Source organism: Helianthus annuus, chromosome 7 (assembly GCF_002127325.2).
Source record: "Helianthus annuus cultivar XRQ/B chromosome 7, HanXRQr2.0-SUNRISE, whole genome shotgun sequence".
NCBI lineage: Eukaryota > Viridiplantae > Streptophyta > Magnoliopsida > Asterales > Asteraceae > Helianthus > Helianthus annuus.
In genome coordinates, this window is record NC_035439.2 from 123,188,338 (window position 1) to 123,195,010 (window position 6,673).

Below are 6,673 nucleotides of genomic sequence, written 5' to 3' on the forward strand. Positions count from 1 at the left end.
CCCCTCTTTGTTTCAAATTGTTCATTTGTTCATGAAATAGATCTTCTCTCCATTCCGCGGGTTGGTCTAGCAATGAACCGGATGTCCAATCCGGCTTCGGACCCCTTAGAGGTGCATCCTCCTCCGAGTCCGGGTCACCGACCCGGGTCAATATCCTCCTCTTTTGTTGCGCGTCATCCCCTTGAGGTGCATTCGAAGAGCTCGCAATTCCTTTCCCCTTTTTCGTCACCATTCCTACACACATTCAAAAATCACACAAACAAATCAAGTTAGTATTTCTACCTAATCTTCCCCACACTTGCTTTATGTTATGGGTGCTAATGTACAAAAACCAAAAATTCATTCTTTCAAACAAAAATTCGGCATGATGTCCTTATAAATCAGAATTTTTCTCAAAATTTTCACTAAACATCAAACACATTAGTACCCATATCATTCAATGGTTCACAAAATCCTATCATCTATCATATACTAGCAAGTATGTAAGCAAAAACAAAGATGAAAACTTACAAACCTCAATGTACATCAAATAATGACAAGAAATTGCATACTTTGGTGTTATAGAAGATGAGAATCACAAAAACTTGAAGTTCACACAAAAACCCACAAAAAGCCCCAAATTTTCGGCACCCCTAGGCTCAAATCCGACCCCAAAACAAAGGAATCTTCAAGATACAAGAGTAATCTAAATTCCTTGTGAAATTTCACCCAAAATGGACCCAAAAATCACTGAAATCGGACTAGATTTGAGAGAGTTATGAAGATGTGAAGGTTTGTGGTTATGGAGGTTAGGGTTCTAGAGGAAGAAGAAAGGTGAAGAAGAAAAGTTGTGGTTGGGGAATGATGTTAGAATGAATGGATAGGGTGGATTGGAGAGTGTTATTAGAATTATTATTATTATTAATTTGTGATTTTCGGATTTATTATTATTATTATATATTATTATATATTTCTTTTTTTTATAATTGCCGACAACACGAGGGCCCCAACACTTTACTGCGAGTCGTAACCTACGGCAGGTGGCCGTAGGTTACGGTGGTACCTGGGAAGATTGGGTGTCGCCGTAAGACAAACTCTATGCACCGTAAGACTTTTTTTACATGACTGCCACCGTAAGCTACGGCGTAGAGCCGTAGGTTACGGCTCTAACTGGCAACGTTGATCCCTCCTTTTTTTTAACTTTAATAATTTTATGATTTTTTTGTGGTTTTTCTAACTTATGAAAACATGAAAATTATCATTACTACCCTACCCCCCGTTAAAAACCCGTGTTGTCCTCAACACTATGTTCGGGAAAATTTCCCCACACTTGTTTCAAACACCGGTTTAAGCGGAACTTATTCAAAACGAAATAAAATAACTAAATATTTACAAATACCAAACCTGGGCCTCTTTCACGTTTCTTCGTCATCCACCGGGTGTAAAATGTACCCCACTTTATCGAGCTCGAGATTGTTGATATCGTTTCCTTCCAAGTACGGTTTGAGCCGATGCCCGTTCACCGTTTGTTGCTTATTTGTTTGTTCGTCTTGAATGTCAACATCTCCAAACCTCCCTACTCTTCGAACAACGTAAGGACCCATCCACTTGCTCTTTAGTTTCCCCGCGAACATCTTCAATCTTGAATTGTACAACCACACTTTTTGACCCACTTCAAAGTTCTTTTTCCTTATCTTCGCATCATGAACTTTTTTCAGTTTGTCTTTATATGCGGATGCACACTCATAAGCTTGATCCCTTATTTCCTCAATTTCATTTAATTGAAGCTTTCTTGCCCGACCCGTTTCATCATAGTTTGCGTTCACCATTTTAATTGCCCAATATGCTCGATGTGCCAACTCCATAGGCAAATGACATCCTTTCCCATACACCATTCGATAAGGAGTGGTATCAAGTGGAGTTTTGTAGGCCGTGCGATAAGCCCACAATGCGTCATCAAGCTTGCTTGACCAATCTTTCCGATCCGTTCTAACCGTCTTCATTAGAATTTCTTTAATTTGACGATTAGATACCTCCACTTGACCACTCGTTTGCGGGTGGTATGGTGTAGCAACACGGTGGTTCACATTATATCTTTTTAGTAATTTTCCAAAATTGAAGTTTCTAAAATGTGAACCACCATCACTTATTATCACCCTAGGCACACCAAAACGAGCAAAGATGTTGGATTGCACAAACTTACATACAACAGAGTGATCATTGGTCCTCGTAGAGATAGCTTCAATCCATTTCGACACGTAATCAACCGCAACCAATATGTACAAAAACCCATTTGAGTTTGGGAAAGGACCCACGAAGTCTATTCCCCAAACATCAAATACCTCCACTACCAAAATCGGTTGTAACGGCATTTCATCCCGTTTCGAAATGCTTCCCACTCTTTGACAATTGATGCAATTCCGGGCATACTCGCAAAAAATCCTTAAAAATAGTGGGCCAATAAAACCCACTAGATAACACCCGATAACCCGTCTTGTTCCCACTAAAATGTCCTCCACATGCCGATGAATGAGCATGGGTCAAAATCTCTAAAACTTCAGTTTCGGGAACACATCTTCGTATCACTTGATCGGGCCCGATTTTGAACAAGTCCGGTTCATCCCATATATATTGCTTCACTTGACTAAGAAATTGTTGTCGTCTCTTCTTAGTCCAATGATTTGGAATTGCACCCTTGGCCAAATAGTTCACGTAATGGGCATACCAAGGTGCAACAAAAGTAGAGACGGCCAACAAATGTTCATCGGGGAACCGTTCATTAATTTCGCTTGGGTCATCAACTCCTTCCAATGGAATTCAGGACAAATGATCCGCAACAACATTTTCACATCCCTTTTTGTCCCGAATTTCAAGATCAAATTCTTGTAACAAAAGCACCCAACGAATCAACCGGGGCTTTGCATCCTTCTTTTCCATCAAATATCGGACCGCACTATGATCCGAATACACTATCACCTTGCTCCCCCAAATGTAAGATCTAAACTTGTCCAAGGCATACACCACCGCTAATAATTCTTTCTCGGTTGTGGTGTAGTTGAGTTGCGCCTCGGACAAAGTTTTGCTTGCATAGTATATCACCACCGGTTTCTTATCGACCCTTTGACCCAAAACCGCCCCAATGGTCGTGTCGCTAGCATCACACATAATCTCGAACGGCTTTGACCAATCCGGTGTTGCAAGATAGGAGCCTTCACCAACTGTTCCTTCAAAACATGAAACGCTTGCAAACATTCGTCAGTAAAATCAAATGGAACATCTTTCAATAACAAGTTACATAAAGGTTTTGTAATTACACTAAAGCCTTTAATAAACCTTCGATAAAACCCCGCATGTCCCAAAAAAGATCTCACCCCCTTAACATTCTTTGGTGGGGGTAGAGATGAAATTACCCGAATCTTCGCTTTGTCTACCTCCATTCCCCCGTCCGAAATAACATGCCCCAACACAATACCCTTTTGAACCATAAAATGGCTCTTTTCCCAACTTATCACCAAGTTTGTCTCAACACACCTTTTTAAAACTTTCTCCAATTCATCAAGACAAAAGTCAAAACTTGGGCCAAAAATGGAAAAATCATCCATAAACACTTCAAGAGATTCCCCGACCATGTCCGAAAATATACTCATCATACATCTTTGGAACGTGGCGGGGGCATTACATAGTCCAAATGGCATTCGCCGAAAAGCGAATGTACCATATGGACATGTAAACGTGGTTTTGTGTTGGTCGTCCGGGTGAATAGCAATTTGGTTATAACCCGAGTACCCATCCAAAAAACAATAATATTTTTGACCGGAAAGTTTTTCAATTATTTGGTCAATGAAGGGTAACGGGAAATGGTCTTTTGAGGTAGCGGCGTTTAGTTTTCTATAATCAATACACACTCGCCACCCGGTTACCGGGCGGGTGGCGATTTGCTCACCTTGCTCATCTTTCACTACCTGGATGCCGGATTTTTTAGGCACTACCTGAGTCGGACTTACCCATGCACTATCCGAAATGGGATAAATGATCTCCGCATCCAACCACTTGATAACCTCTTTCTTTACTACCTCTCTCAAATTTGGGTTCAACCTTCTTTGGGTTTCACGGGTCGGCTTCGCATCCTCACTTGTGATAATTTTATGCATCACAATGGATGGACTAATACCTTTTAAATCGGCTATCGTCCACCCAATTGCTGCCTTGTGAGCCTTCAACACCCGTATCAACTCATCCTCTTGACCTACCTCCAAGTTGGAAGCAATGATCACCGGTAGAGTGTCATTCTCCCCCAAAAATGCATACTTAAGATGTTTTAGTAGCTCCTTCAATTCCACACTTGGTGGACTTTCCAAGGAAGGCTTTGTACCCGAATCGATTTCTACCGGTAAGGAGTCCGTTTGATGGGTCCATGGCGGTCTTCCTTCTTTCACCGCAAGAGCCTCTTGCTCTTTCTCTTCCATCTCCAACTCACATGCGTGCACCTGCAAAGACACATCACAAACACAAGAACCCAAAATTTCTTCTTCGAACTCCTTCGGGTCATAACCATCTATGAAATCTGCTAAGAAACACTCATCACCATACACATTAGTACCGTTAGTAAAAACATTTAATCTCATCTTTCTATTACCGAATGTCATGTCGACCGTACCATATCGACAATCAATAATAGCATGTGCAGTGTTCAAAAATGGCCGACCCAAGATAACATTTTGTTGTTGAATTGGGTCCGTGGATGAGTAATCTAGCACAAGGAAATCAACGGGATAATAAAATTCATCAACTTTAACTATCACATCCCGTACGATACCCCGGGGAAGTTTATGAGACAAGTCGGCTAATACAACCGTTGTCTCAACTCGCTTTAATGGACCAAAATCGTATTAGTCGTATAACCCCCTCGGTAGGATACTTACTCCAGCTCCAAGATCCAATAACGCCCTTGTGGTTTGAAAATTTCCAACTTGGATGTTTATTAGGGGCGTTCCCGGATCTTGTACCTTAGGAGGAAGGTCTCCTTTCAATACCGCACTTACCCGCTCTGTTAAGTCTACCAATTTAGGCACTTTTTGTTGCCTCTTTTGAGTACACAATTCTTTTAGAAACTTAGCGTAAGCGGGTACCTGTTTGCTAGCTTCAAGTAAAGGAAGATTAATTTTAACTTGTTTAAAAACCTCCCACATTTCCTCTTTTGAGGACCCCGTTTTGAAATAAAATTTTTTCTACCCGGATCTAATAAAGCCGAGGGAAATGGTACTTCACTAGATCCCTCACCCTCATTTACTTGTCCTTTTTCTTTATTAACTTCGGGTTTTTCAAAATTGGGTTTTTTAGAAGAAACAATTGGTGGTTCATTTTCTTCCTCACTTTCTTGACCCGTTATATCCTCAACCACCCCATCAACCAAATCCGGTGAAGGATTGGTTTTGTACTCTTTCCCACTTCTCAAAACACTTACATGGTGAATGTTAACATTATTACCTCTTGAAGTACCATGAGACGGGTTTACCTTAGTGTCGCTTGGTAATTGACCTTTGTTTTTCTTCAATTCGGACACTTCGGTTGCAAGTTGACCCATTTGGGTGGTCAAAGTTTGGATTGCTTTGTCGCGGGCCTCATCCTTTTGTGTGCGAGCGTCATCCATTTGATTCCTCTTTTGCATTTCCGATTGCATGCTCTTTAACATTTCCATCATTTCATTTCCACCCGAGGACCCCCCTTGTTCTTGTCCCGATCGATATTGCCTTTGGTATCCTTGGTTGTTCCCCCTTGATATCCACTTTGGTTATTATAAGGTTGGCGCGAACCATAGTTTCCTTGGCTACCTTGAAAATTCGGGTTTGATTGATTCGAAGGGTTCCCATAACAAAAATTCGGGTGGTTTCTCAACCCGGGGTGGTAAGTGTTAGAATTCATGTTGAAGTTTCTACCACCCCCTCCTTGACCTTGAACGGCATGAACTTCTTCATATTGCCCTTCCACCATTCCTTGGCAATTTTCAGCCGCATGACCTATTTCATTACACAATGCACAAATATTATAAATTTGGTTAGAAGTTTGTACATTACCATCATCAACCGCATGCACTTGAGGTCGGGCAATGGCCGGTCGTGCTCTCCTTGATGCTTGAGCTTTTCTCTTTGATGTAGTTGCCATGCTTTCCAAAAACTCCCAATCATCATTCTCGTAATTTGTACCAAAAGTCCCACCGGTGATGGACATTAAATCACGAGCATCTTCGGCACTCAACCCCTCGTGAAAGGCATTCATTAATTCCCACAATTCGATTCCATGATGAGGGCAATTTTTGATCATCATATTGAAACGCTCAAAAGCCTCATGAAACATCTCACCATGTTGTTGTTAGAAGCTTCTCAACCCCTTTCTTGCATCGTTGGTCTTTTGGGCGGTGTAAAACTCATCCAAGAAGGTTTGTTGCATTTCTCCCCATGTATATATGGATGCTGAAGGTAATGTGTAGAACCATTTTTTCGCCTTATCTTCCAAAGAAAATTGGAATAATACCAATTTAATATCGTCGGCTGAGAACCCTTGACTCTCAAGAGTGTTACAAATCGAGTCATAAGCCTCCAAATGAAAGTAAGGCTCCTCCGTTGCTAACCCCTTATATTTTGGCAAACTTTGCAATGAGTTAGTCCTCACTTCAAATGTCCTCCCTTGATCATTG

General features: G+C 41.3%; 1 non-coding gene across 1 annotated transcript; it reads left to right on the forward strand.

The window, feature by feature from the left end:
* The first annotated feature begins 6,271 nt into the window (after positions 1–6,271).
* LOC118480825 lies at positions 6,272–6,377 on the forward strand. The gene has a single exon (XR_004863805.1). It is a non-coding gene; the product is annotated as a small nucleolar RNA R71 (small nucleolar RNA).
* The last annotated feature ends 296 nt before the right edge of the window (positions 6,378–6,673 follow it).